At 37.1% G+C, this 12,011-nt stretch overlaps 1 protein-coding gene across 1 annotated transcript in view; it reads left to right on the forward strand.

Annotated features, from left to right (window-relative positions):
* The window catches only part of CTNND2 (catenin (cadherin-associated protein), delta 2), a 306,974-nt gene that overhangs the window by 41,944 nt on the left and 253,019 nt on the right, over positions 1 to 12,011 (forward strand). The gene's annotated exons all lie outside the window — the stretch shown is intronic.

Here is a 12,011-nt window from a genome sequence, read left to right on the forward strand (position 1 = left end):
AGAGATGCAGTTGTGTTTATGCTTGCTCACCAAAAGGTGCCATAAGCTCTTCAAAGATACTTGTCAAAATCCTGGGAGTGTGATCTGCGAAGGAGGGTGAGTTGGACTCTTTCAAATATTTGGCAGGGGGAACAGGGAGAAAGTGGAAGGAGTTGACATGTATTAGGGGCTAATATGCCCTGAAGAAAGGGAGGAGTGAGTAAAAGACCGATTGCAGACCAGCAAATCACAGCACTTTTTTGGACATTATGACAAAAACTGTTAGGATAATACAAGACATGAAGGTGGTAAATGGTTAATGGGATAATTTGCAACATGAGTTTACCAAAACAAGACTGTACTGGAATAACCTGCATAGTGACCTATTCTTAGATTATATCTGATGTCTTACTATTTCTTATCAGGGCTCAGAGCACACATTTTCTGTAGTGCCACTTGGGAAATGTTTAGTGAAGCTCAGTAAGATGAATATTCTTGCAAGAGTGTAGTTGGGCAAGGACCTGGGCAAAGAACCATTGTCAGTTCATAATGTTTAAAATCCAATTAATGGAAAGGAAGGATGCTACTAATAAAAGTCCCACAAGGAGAGCTTGGCCAATTGAAAAATACTTTTAAATTTTATTACCTTGGCACAAAACCCTTAAATATACCAGGGAAACTTTTTGATAGTGGTATATTAGGAGGCATTTTCCTAAGCAAGGAAGATAAATCCTGTGTAGAAAGAATTTCACAGATCAGAGGGAAAAAAGGATAATTGGAGGCAAGCTAATAATGCACCTAATAGCTAGTTACAAATTAGGGAAATGGCTGAAAACAAGAGTAGGAAAAGACGTGTGTGACCTGTTTGACTGTGGTATGTTGGTCACCTATTTTAGGAAGATAATAGAATGCTATATGGCCTAATCACATATCAAGGAAAACTGGGAGTGTTATGTACTGTTAGGAATTCATCGGGGGAACTGTATAGAACTGTGACCCTCTGTGGGTAAGAGAGATTCATACCAGCCCTCTTCTGAACTGATCTGTCTGGGTGATCAGGAAATCAGGAAACCTATTGTACACAGACCCGACTTAGTGTGTTTCTTTCTTAACAGTGGAAAGGCTGCTAGCTTACATAGCTGCTATTGGTAGATGGAGGTTATGTGTCAAGACTGCTGAGTCCTGGCAAGAAAAAGTAATTTGATGAAGGATTTGACAGCCTTTTTTCAAAGGCAAGATCAGTTGAGTTCCTGATAGCTTTTAGGATAGTAGCATGTGACCAAGGAGAGAGTGAGAGCAAAAGGTATCACATAAGTGGCTTGTTTTCACACAGCAGGGTTTATTTTTAGGGCTTTGGCTGACCATCTGTGTTGTGTTTGGCTTATATGGAGAATCAGGATCCTTGAGGTAACTAAACCTCTTCATTTTTCCCTCAAAGAATTGAAACACGGAGCCATGCCAAAGATAGGGTGATTCTTGAGCCATAATTGCACTTTACCTGGTCTCTGACCAAACTTCAAGGTTTTGAAGGCTTATTCATCTAAATTTTGCTTTTCTATCAGTCTGTAGTTGGAGTTCTTGTCTAGCTCATGTCATCCTTGTCTGTGTTGCTGCTCAGGCTGTTTAGTGCAAGATTCTGAATCTAATGCTAAAAGTGACTGAAAATTCTTATCCAAAGTGATCTATTTTGTGTCCTGCCCTGCTTAAGGTCCTGTCTTGTGAGTCTGAGAATTCAAGGATTAACTGTTTGCCCAGAATCTCTCTTTCTCTGAAGTTTATAAAGATTGTGATAGATTGCATGTCACTGCTTTTATTAGTCTGCAGGAGGTTTCAGACTGCTTTTGTAAACTCGGGCAATATTTGATGCAAATGACTGCAGCCAGCCATATGATCATTGAAGTGTTGGTTTCACAGGTGAAGCATCTATTTGGCATGCAAATACTTTTGATTTGCATTTATGAATAACCAGGATCTAAATCTGGGACAGTTCAGAATCCCTGAAGTGTTTGCACCTTTGGACTACCTTTCATTACATTTGTCTAATTACAAGCACTGTTAAAAGCCCTTCTTGAAGCTGAACCCTTCCAGTAATTCACTACTGTGAACGCATCTCGTGTTTCTTATCTTAGTTCTGCTTTCCTTTTGCTGGTGACCTTCTGTCACCATTTGTCTCTTGCAGCATTTGTTGTGGCCATTTCTTTTAGCATTGACTTTTTGCTCAAGTGACAGGAGTCTTTCAGCTTAAGGTCCTTTCCTTGCCACCTTTTCAGGGATAATCTGAATTTGTGAGATTAGTGGCACATCACAAGGTCTGTGGTGCAGGTTTTGTTTCTTTTCTTGTCTCTCTCTTTTTTCCTTTTTTTCTTTTTCCTTTAGATAATGGTTACTATTGTGTGATCTCTATTAGTAAGCATAGTGAATCAATAGAGAAAACTTATTTTATGGGATATGATCTCTGTGATAATTACTCTAGTATAAACTTGGCTGAAGTCCTCAAGCCCCTCATGATCTCAGTGCTATGAGTATTCCTTTTCTTTGTCTCTATATTCAGAATTTCTTTTATTTAGAGCAAGCTTGTTAGAATCCCTTTAGATTATAATGATTTAATAATAAGTTATTATTTTTAGTGGTTTAGCAGACGTCTCAATGTATACATAATGGGAACAATCTAAAACCAGCTTGAACAAAAAGCTGTAATTATAAAACTTGCTGGTCTAAACTTTTTTGCAGGTGTAACCAAATTCTTTAGTTAGATTGTATTAAAACTGATTATGTATACATTTAATAAAAGCTCAATGTTTTCACTCTCTTGTTTTAAATGCAGTGAATCTCAAATGGATAATGAAGACTTGATGAGTAATACAGTATGCTACAGAATATTCGAAGCAATCTTCCCTTTCTTGAATGTGGCATTGAAAGAAAGACAAAGATAATTAACCCCCCTTTTTACCCTGGAATGTCACAGTTATACACAGTTACACACAGTTATATGTCACAGTCTTGGTGAATTCTAGAAACGGGGGATCGTAAGCAAATTGTCATTGAGGAGGAGAAAGCTGCTGGGAGGAGAAGGTGTTTAATATTCTATCCAAGATGACATTACATAAAAGAAGAAATTCTATCTGATGCTTTACACCATTCTTTCAGTGAAATGCAAGTTTGTGTTGAAAATGTTACAGATAGAATCTCTGGAAGTTAATATTGTTCACACATCTAATAATATACAATCTCTCTATAAAAGGAATTACAAAAGATAAATTGCAACCACTCTTCTGTGAGCAAACCCCAGATGTCATGTCTTGGATTTCAACTACATGTATCAGAGACTGAAACATAGGTTTGTGAAAGAAGTATGCACAATATTAATCATAAATTACTGATTTTTAAAAGATGAACACATGGTCATGATTCAATGGAACTGTCTATTATCGTTTTCCCTTTTAGCAGGAACACCACTTGTTGGAACTGTGAATACCCAGGAGTGACAGTATAATTAGATAAAAAATTCAGGTTGCCTGGTAAAAGCTAGTTCAGGAATACCATAGTTGGATGGGATAGAGGCTTTATTACCCATGAGTTTTGTTTTCTGGTGTTACTCCCCCCGCCAGGGTTACACAGAGATAGTTTTCCCTTTTGGAACCACTGTTCTTCAAAGCACATTCCTTAATCAACACAGTTTCTGTGCCAGTCTTGGGACTTTGACTTCTAGCTGGATTTAAGCTCTAGATATTTCTGTTGCCTGTGCAGAGAGAGTCAATGCGGAAGGGTTTTTGCCTTCCCACTGCACCAGGGCTGCTGTAAGAACTTGCTCCATTTCAGGTTGACTGAGCTGGCACTCAGTTTGGGGGAAGAGTACTGAGTTGCTAGGTTTTTAAGATGCTGTGCTTTTCCGTGATGTTAAACATGATCAGAAAGTGAAGTTTTCACTGGCAGACACCAGTGGAATAGTGCCTGATTTGTTTTGTTGGAGGCAGCAATGATTTTTAGCAAATCTCTTGTGCTGCTGGAATTATCTGTAGTCCTATAAAGATCTGTGGGATTTGGGGTGTTTAGTTTACATTGCAAGTAGGGTGCCCAAGTCTTGCCTTTCTGTGTCTTGTGTGTCAGGGAGGAGGGAAGACCCAGCTTTAAGGAAATAAAGTTCTTAGTTTTGATATGCAATCCTTGTCAGAGAAGTGTTAACTGTAGGGTTTTGCAAAATACCCTGTTGAGGTTTTTTTCTGGATATTTACTTTTGGGGTATGTCTTACCAAATAACAGTAGTATTTCTCTTTCTTTAGTTGCTGAGTTGAGGTTATTGCCGCAGCACTTGCTGTAGCATAGAGCCCACGGTGCCACACAAGCTTTTACAGTTCAATTTTTGAACTAATAAACTGTTCTCTTTTCTAAGATAAAGATGAGTAGCAAAACTTCAGAGAGGATCTCTCCTGCTACAAAGGCATGATATTATTTGCTGTTGTCGTGAAGCCGTGGGGAACTATTCAAACAGCACATGCACGGCTGCTTGGGATTGTTGCTTAGTAACATCATCCCATTGCTGAGGCACTCGGCCTTCCGTCAAAGCAGTTAGTGAGCGGGGAAGTTAGAAGCAGTGATTTGTATCACTGGGTAGCAGTGTCTGTTCCTGTTCATGCAGAGGACTTCTTCCCCCTTTTTTGTAAAATTGTCAGGGTTGAGGGGAAGAGAAGAGGCACAGCTTAAGGGAGCTGGGGAGAGCACCCAATGTGATCATACTTTAAAAAAAAACAACAAAATTTCAAAATTTTATCTATCATGTTCTGCCTTGCCCAAGGCAAATTGTTGCTATGTGGTAGCAGTTGGGTTTGGAGGAGTTTTTGTTTCTCATTCTTTCTTCAGTGATGGTTCTGTAGATCAGAAACAAAACAGGAATTACCCCCCTGAACTTGTCTGTCACATTTAATCTTCTGTTTCTTCTTCTTATCTCTGTGCTCCCAGTCACACTTCTTCCACTAAGAATTTTTTATTTATTTTTTTTTAAAATGTTTTAAGCAGGTGAATGCTTTTCAACAGAAGGACAGTAGCAGGAAAAAATAAAATGCTTGTTAGGAAATAGAGATTTATGGCCTTAGGTTTTTTTTTCTGATTTTCTTAGAATTGTATAATTAAAATAACTTATACAATACTTTGCAGTAAAGTCACACTGTATGTCTAAAACATAAACATAGACTATAGATAAGTTAAGAAAATATTTTAAACTTTCTTTTTGTTTTAAATATACTAAGGAGTATAATAAATTTAAGTATTTTTTTAAAAACTGGTTTATCCAGATAACTTTTATCCCATTTACTTTTTATAAGACATAGTAAGCTTTAGCAAATGATGGTTAAATTTTATTTTGGACATGTTTATTACACTTTAAAAAGTGTAATTTTTTTTTTCCTTCCCCTCCCACCTTTCTTTATTTTTAGCAGTGCTGTGAAAAGTACTAACCCTAGGTCAGAGGCTGGTGTTGCAGTGTCTCTTAAGCAGCCAAAGCCAATCTGTTTTGAGGAGACTTTCCTAAGATACTTAATCTGGTTAATGGACAAATTATGTCTGGGAAATTCCACAGTGTGAGCCATACTGCTGAGTGTGACAGTATCCCAACAGCGAAACTGCTAATAGGTTTGATAGTTACAAGAAACACTCCAGGCCATGCATAATATTGCACATTAATCTTTTAAGTAGAAAACCTGAGAAAAGCAGTCTTAAGAAACTGACAAGTGAGGCAAGTAAGGTTCTTTCAGTTACGAGGGCTTCTGTGCTGTAGCACATACTAGTTTCATGGTGATCTCCAGTAGTGTGGTCTGGGGGTGCCAAAGTAGTACATCCATGTTATTTCCAGACACCCAGAGTTTGACATAAGTTGAAAGGCATTGTGTATGGTCAGTCAATTCAGTGGTGGAATTATTTTCTTTTTTAATTGTACACACAGTTCCAAGTCACTGACAGAACAGCATAGTGAAAATGCAAAAAGAATATAAAGACAAAAAATAGTTTAACTCTGAACTTTTATTGGCTCATCTTTAGTTTCAGTATTTGGGGAAAGAAAAATCAGGCCCAAATCTGTGTTAAGACTGTGTGTGCCTAAAATCTTAACAGGTGAGAAACCTGTGTTTAAGAAAAAGATATACCCAATTAAAAGGAACTTAATCCAGACTGTGTTTGGTGAATGGAGATCATTGGTATGCACAAGCTGACATACCCAAGGTGTGCATTAGCTGGTGCTGCCATATGGTCTGTCGTGTCTTACTGGTTAATTTAACCATCTGTCATGTCTTGACAATTTGTATTCACTTTCAGTACTTGGGTACAGTGCTTTTCATCACACAGTGCTGGCATATTCCTATTATCTGAGTTTATAAGCTTTATTTATAATAACATTTGTTGTAGATCATACTGTCCTCTTCCGGTGCTGTGAGAAGATGCGTGTATCCAGACAAGCATTTCAGGGATGTTTCTGCATAAATTTCTGGGTGAGGAGGGGGGAAAAAAGTCAATATCAAAGCTCTGGCTATCAATGTTTGACTTCTTTCTCCTCCTCCCTCCTGTTAGCTTCTAATTCTGCATTTGGGTTCACATCTGCTTCTTTACTATGCAAAGTAAACCAGATTAATGTCTGAAAAATAGGTTTCATTACATATCATTTCAGAGTAAAAATCCTACTGTTCATATGCTCTTTCTCACATGTTGCTTTTTCAGAATTGCAGTGAAGCTATGACCTGATATACTGTATCTTTTTTTATATATGACAGTAGCATTTCTGGGCAAGCATCTGAGAAACTCATGTCAAAAAGGGTTTCTAGACCCGATGTACCATTTAAATAAACAAATTATTTCAATCTTCTGAAAACATACAACATACCAAAGCTACAAAATTGATGAGATTCTCTTAGTTTCTGTCCCTACAGTCTTATGTCTTGCTCATGGGCTTATTACAGTTTTATGTGGGGTTAGGTTTTGTTGTTTTGTGGTTTAACTTTTAATAAAAAAAAAAACTCAGTGCAAATCGTGTGGGCAAAGTTGTCATCATATTTGAAATTAAAAGTCTATACAGCCAGTTGTGAATGGTCAATCTTGTAAGAAAATCAAGTCTCCTGAGTGCAATGTATGTTCAGAGTCAGAGTTTGATACTTGGAGCCTCACGTAGCTAGAGATTCACAGTGTGTTGAAATGTCTGGGTTGCAACCCAGTTAAATTGTGCAAAAACATTACTGATAAGTGGCAATATAGTGGTCATTGAGTTTCATCCTCACTTCATATCTCATAATGATGTTACTGTATCATAGATGTAAGAAAACTGCTTAACAGGACTCTTGATTAATTTATTTTGTGATGGAGGTTTCTGAATGAGGGCTGAATGGTTTATCTGGTCAAATCTGGATGTTTTTCTTCATGTTGAGATGATGACTTGTGTATTTACGTTTCTAATGAGCTCTTAAATCCTGAAGAGTGGAGTGTATGTTATGCTTTTGCTATTAGAGATGTTTGGAGAGTATCATGAATTGTAGGGCTCGTTTTTAGGGCTGCAGCAAGGCAGGATGACTTGTAAAGGCTTTCACAAGGGGCAAAAATAAGCCTTTAAGTCCGAGTAGATTTTATAAAAATGCTTATGTATGCATTCATTTTAATAGTTTTAATGTCTTTAGTTTCTTGAAGTTAAAAATGCTGCCAATATAGTGGTTACTTTATTGACCTACGCTGTCAGGTTAGCAGTGTCATTCAAATGTGTCTGCAGTGTTTATTTCCATGACAGCCTGACCAACTCTGAAGCGCAATTAGGGATTATTTTGTTTATTTCTCTCATGTTACACACTTTTCTGATTATAGTATTTCTCTTCACGTGGAAGGTGAGACTTTGTCTAAAACCAGCCATTTCCCTATAGTGCTGAGGAATGTATCTGAATAATTTGGAAACCTGCAGCTAGGACTTTAAGTGTAGGGGTGGATATTGATCTTTTTGATGCTGTAGGTAGGACTGTGCTCTTTCTGGGTTCTTTCTGTTGCCCGTCTTGAGTGTGGCAAGAGCAGCAAAGGTTGTAGGAACATGGTAGATTCATTAGGGAAAACTTCTGGCTGGTTCTAGGTTATCATCATTGCCCTGACCTGTTTCACCTGGCTGGGGGCTCACAAGATACCCCAGCTGGAGCCTGACAACAATCTACTTGTTTACTTTTACAAGCTTCACAACGATGCAGAGGGCAATATTGCAATCAGATAATTTCTCAGTCTTTTGTCAAACTGAGGATTTAGCTGTTTAAGGAATTAATTGTGAAGTAGGTTTTTTCAGCCATTAAAAAACAGCTTAGCTCTTCTCTGTTTTTGTTTTTGTTAGTTTGTTTTGGTTTTTTTAATCTCTAAGGGAGGAAGAAAAAAACCCACTCCTTCAGAACCATGATCATAAGAGTTCTGTGTCTCCTCTGATACTAAATATATAATGTGTAATTAACAGCTTGTGGAACTGTAAAATTAGTATTTTTTTTATTTTTTAACTTGCATGTGGACCTGTCTTTGAATGGACTTTATGCTCTATACTTCCCCAAGGGATGTTTTGGCCAAGGAGGGGGGATGTGAATTTCAGAATATGTCAGAGAGTTGCCTGTGGCCTTCATGCATAGCACTGCTTCCGTTTCAAGCAACCCAGAGCAGTGCAGTGTTATTAGTGAGGTGAAGGGGATGGTGGCTGGCTGAGGTTTGGAAAAATGCTGTTGGGGGTGAGATGTGTTTGTGATGCCATTAGGTTTAGGGAAGCCACTCCTGAAGTCAGTGAGTCTCCATTAATGTAAGAATGCTAATATGCTTTGGTAATCCAAGGTTTTATTGCTTCCTGGTAGTATATTAATTGCTGCTAAGCATCCTAATGTTGCTTTTCCAACCTCTGTGAGCTTTAGACTGCATTAATGCAAGTATTTTCTGAAGCAGATGATTCAGCTCAGCTTGCAGCCTCAGGTAGTAAAGGATATAGCTGTTTGCTGCTCACCCCCCTCCGGGAGGTGTGTTATACCTCTCTTTTCCTAGTGGCATAAATTCTTCGAGTTCATGGTACTTGTTCTGATACATTATCCAACTGTCTTTCCAGTTAGCAGCAGGACATGGTGGAGGGGTTGAGTATGTAGATGAGGTAGGATGCAATTGTATGAAGTCCATGACATTTCCCACATTTTTTTTCTTTAATTTTATAAAAATCTACAAGACTTAAGTTGACTTCAGCTGCAATTGTTTGGGTTTTTGTTTTTTTTTTTAAAGTTATCTGAGCTTCACTAGATATGACACCACAGAAGCAACAGAGATAAATGCTGGTATAATTGCAGAATCATAGACTGGTTTGGGTTGGAAAGGACCTTAAAGATCATCTAGTTCCAACCCCTCTGCATGGGCAGGGTCACCTCCCACTAGACCAGGTTCCTCCAAGCCCCATCCAACCTGGCCTTGAACACTTCCAGGGATGGGGCTTCCACAACTCTCTCTCGACAGTCTGTTCCAGTGTTTCACTATTCTCATAGTGAAGAGTTTCTTTCTAATTTCTAACCTAAATCTACCCTCTTCCAGTTAGCTATTGGGTTAGTCCATTTTAATATTTAAACAAAACATGAAATAATAACCTGATGGTGAGACTTATTATTACATAACTACTACATGTTAGAATTTTAAGAGCTATAGAAAAGCCACTTTAATCAAAACCAGAATTTGTAATTCCAGTTTTTTTAAATACCAACTTAATAGAAACATTAAAAATTATGGTAGTGTTCCATCTATATATAAATTTTCTGATTTTTTAATTTTTTTTCTTTAAGTAGGTATAAGAACTTTAAAGGGTGTTAGTATTCTGTGTTTAGATACTGATACCTGGTAGTCTTGGAAATACTGTTATATTAAGGTCTGTAGAAAAGTATCAGTTCTGCTTGACACTGAACATGTTTGAGGGCCATGGTTTAAAATATTAATGTTCTAATCTTAAAGATCATCTAGTTCAAACCCCTCTGCATGGGCAGGGTCACCTCCCACTAGACCAGGTTCCTCCAAGCCCCATCCAACCTGGCCTTGAACACTTCCAGGGATGGGGCTTCCACAACTCTCTCTCGACAGTCTGTTCCAGTGTTTCACTATTCTCATAGTGAAGAGTTTCTTTCTAATTTCTAACCTAAATCTACCCTCTTCCAGTTAGCTATTGGGTTAGTCCATTTTAATATTTAAACAAAACATGAAATAATAACCTGATGGTGAGACTTATTATTACATAACTACTACATGTTAGAATTTTAAGAGCTATAGAAAAGCCACTTTAATCAAAACCAGAATTTGTAATTCCAGTTTTTTTAAATACCAACTTAATAGAAACATTAAAAATTATGGTAGTGTTCCATCTATATATAAATTTTCTGATTTTTTAATTTTTTTTCTTTAAGTAGGTATAAGAACTTTAAAGGGTGTTAGTATTCTGTGTTTAGATACTGATACCTGGTAGTCTTGGAAATACTGTTATATTAAGGTCTGTAGAAAAGTATCAGTTCTGCTTGACACTGAACATGTTTGAGGGCCATGGTTTAAAATATTAATGTTCTAATGGCCTTAATTTCTGAGATTGGAGAGTGTTTATATTTTTTAAAAGAAAATATTTTTATTGCCTGTGAAAATCTTAGGGGTTGTGGCATGCTTAAGAAAGAGTGACAGTTAAAACCCTCAAACCTTTTTTGGGGGTTTTTACCCATAATCTTGTTATTATGGTTATTTCTAGATTACCACTTAGCTGGTTTTAAGCAAGTTCCGTTGGTTTTCTTGCATTCTTTGTCACGTCTTTTTTTGTTTGCTTAAACTGTAATGTGTTTTGGTCAACAAGTTTCTATGGTTATATGTATGTATCATATTTAGTACCTTAGGTTACAGCTTTAGTTACATCCACAGTGTGCAAATAAAGCTTTCTTTAATATTAGCATAATAACCTAATTAGACTAATATTATCACTTGCAGATTCAGAACTATTAGTGGAGTATGAAGAAGGTTAAACCCACCTTACCAGAAGACTAGCATAACTATTTGAGACCACATTAGTATTTGGGTTATATTGCTACTAAATTAAATGGAAAAAAATCTTTCCGTTCACTAGAAGCAGGACTAAAAAGAAATCTGTTGCTCTGAAGAGCATTGCTAATTTTTAAATAGACAAAATAAACATAGTACTTATAGAATGGGCTGTAATTCTGTAGCAAATCTGGTTTGTTGATGAAGCTCTGAAATGTTGCCTTCAATTTTTCTCTTTTTTTTTTTTTTTTTCTTCTTTGAATACAGAGTTAACCAAGTACACAGTGAAATTTGTATATAGTCATAGCAGTCTGTATTTTAGGCCACTCTGAAGGATACTAGACTTTTGGTGGAGTCTTTCAGCTGCTCTGAGAATCAAAGACGGTGGGTTAAAGAACACTTTAAAAATGAGGACCATGAAGAATTTAATTCTATAATAGTGGTATCAACTTCCTGAGTAATTGCAGTAGTAGTAGATTAAATATGTCATTGGAGATTTTTGGAAGGCTTTCTAGTAAGGGGAACAACAGAACTGCTTTCAATAGTGTGCTAATGGCAAGTCAGGTTGAAAAATGTTTGAAGGGAAAAGTATGCAAATAGGGTATTCCACAGAAACCATGAACATATGTTGAAGAAATCAGAAGAAAACACCTACATGGCACACACTGATTAGAAAGAAGGAGATGTAATAAATTATTCTTTTGTCCAGTCTTTGTATTTTAAAAGTATCTATGTCTGTTTATGCAACAAAACTGGTGTCAACGCCATCAATGTGGTAGAGATTTTCATCCAGAATGACTACACCTTTTGTCTGAGCAGCACAAGCTGAACTAGTAAAAAACTTTGCCAGTATCCAGGATGGTAATCTTTAGTGAACCAGCAAAAGATCAGCCTATAGCTACATCTATTCAACAGTTTTAGATCTTAAGATATAGGTATAACATGTGAATTTACTTCTCCCCTCTTCTCCATTCCTGTTTCTTTTGTGCACTGCTTTGGTCTAGGTCATTCCT

This window comes from Chaetura pelagica, unplaced genomic scaffold (genome assembly GCF_000747805.2).
Source record: "Chaetura pelagica isolate M959 unplaced genomic scaffold, ChaPel_1.0 scaffold317, whole genome shotgun sequence".
Lineage (NCBI taxonomy): Eukaryota > Metazoa > Chordata > Aves > Apodiformes > Apodidae > Chaetura > Chaetura pelagica.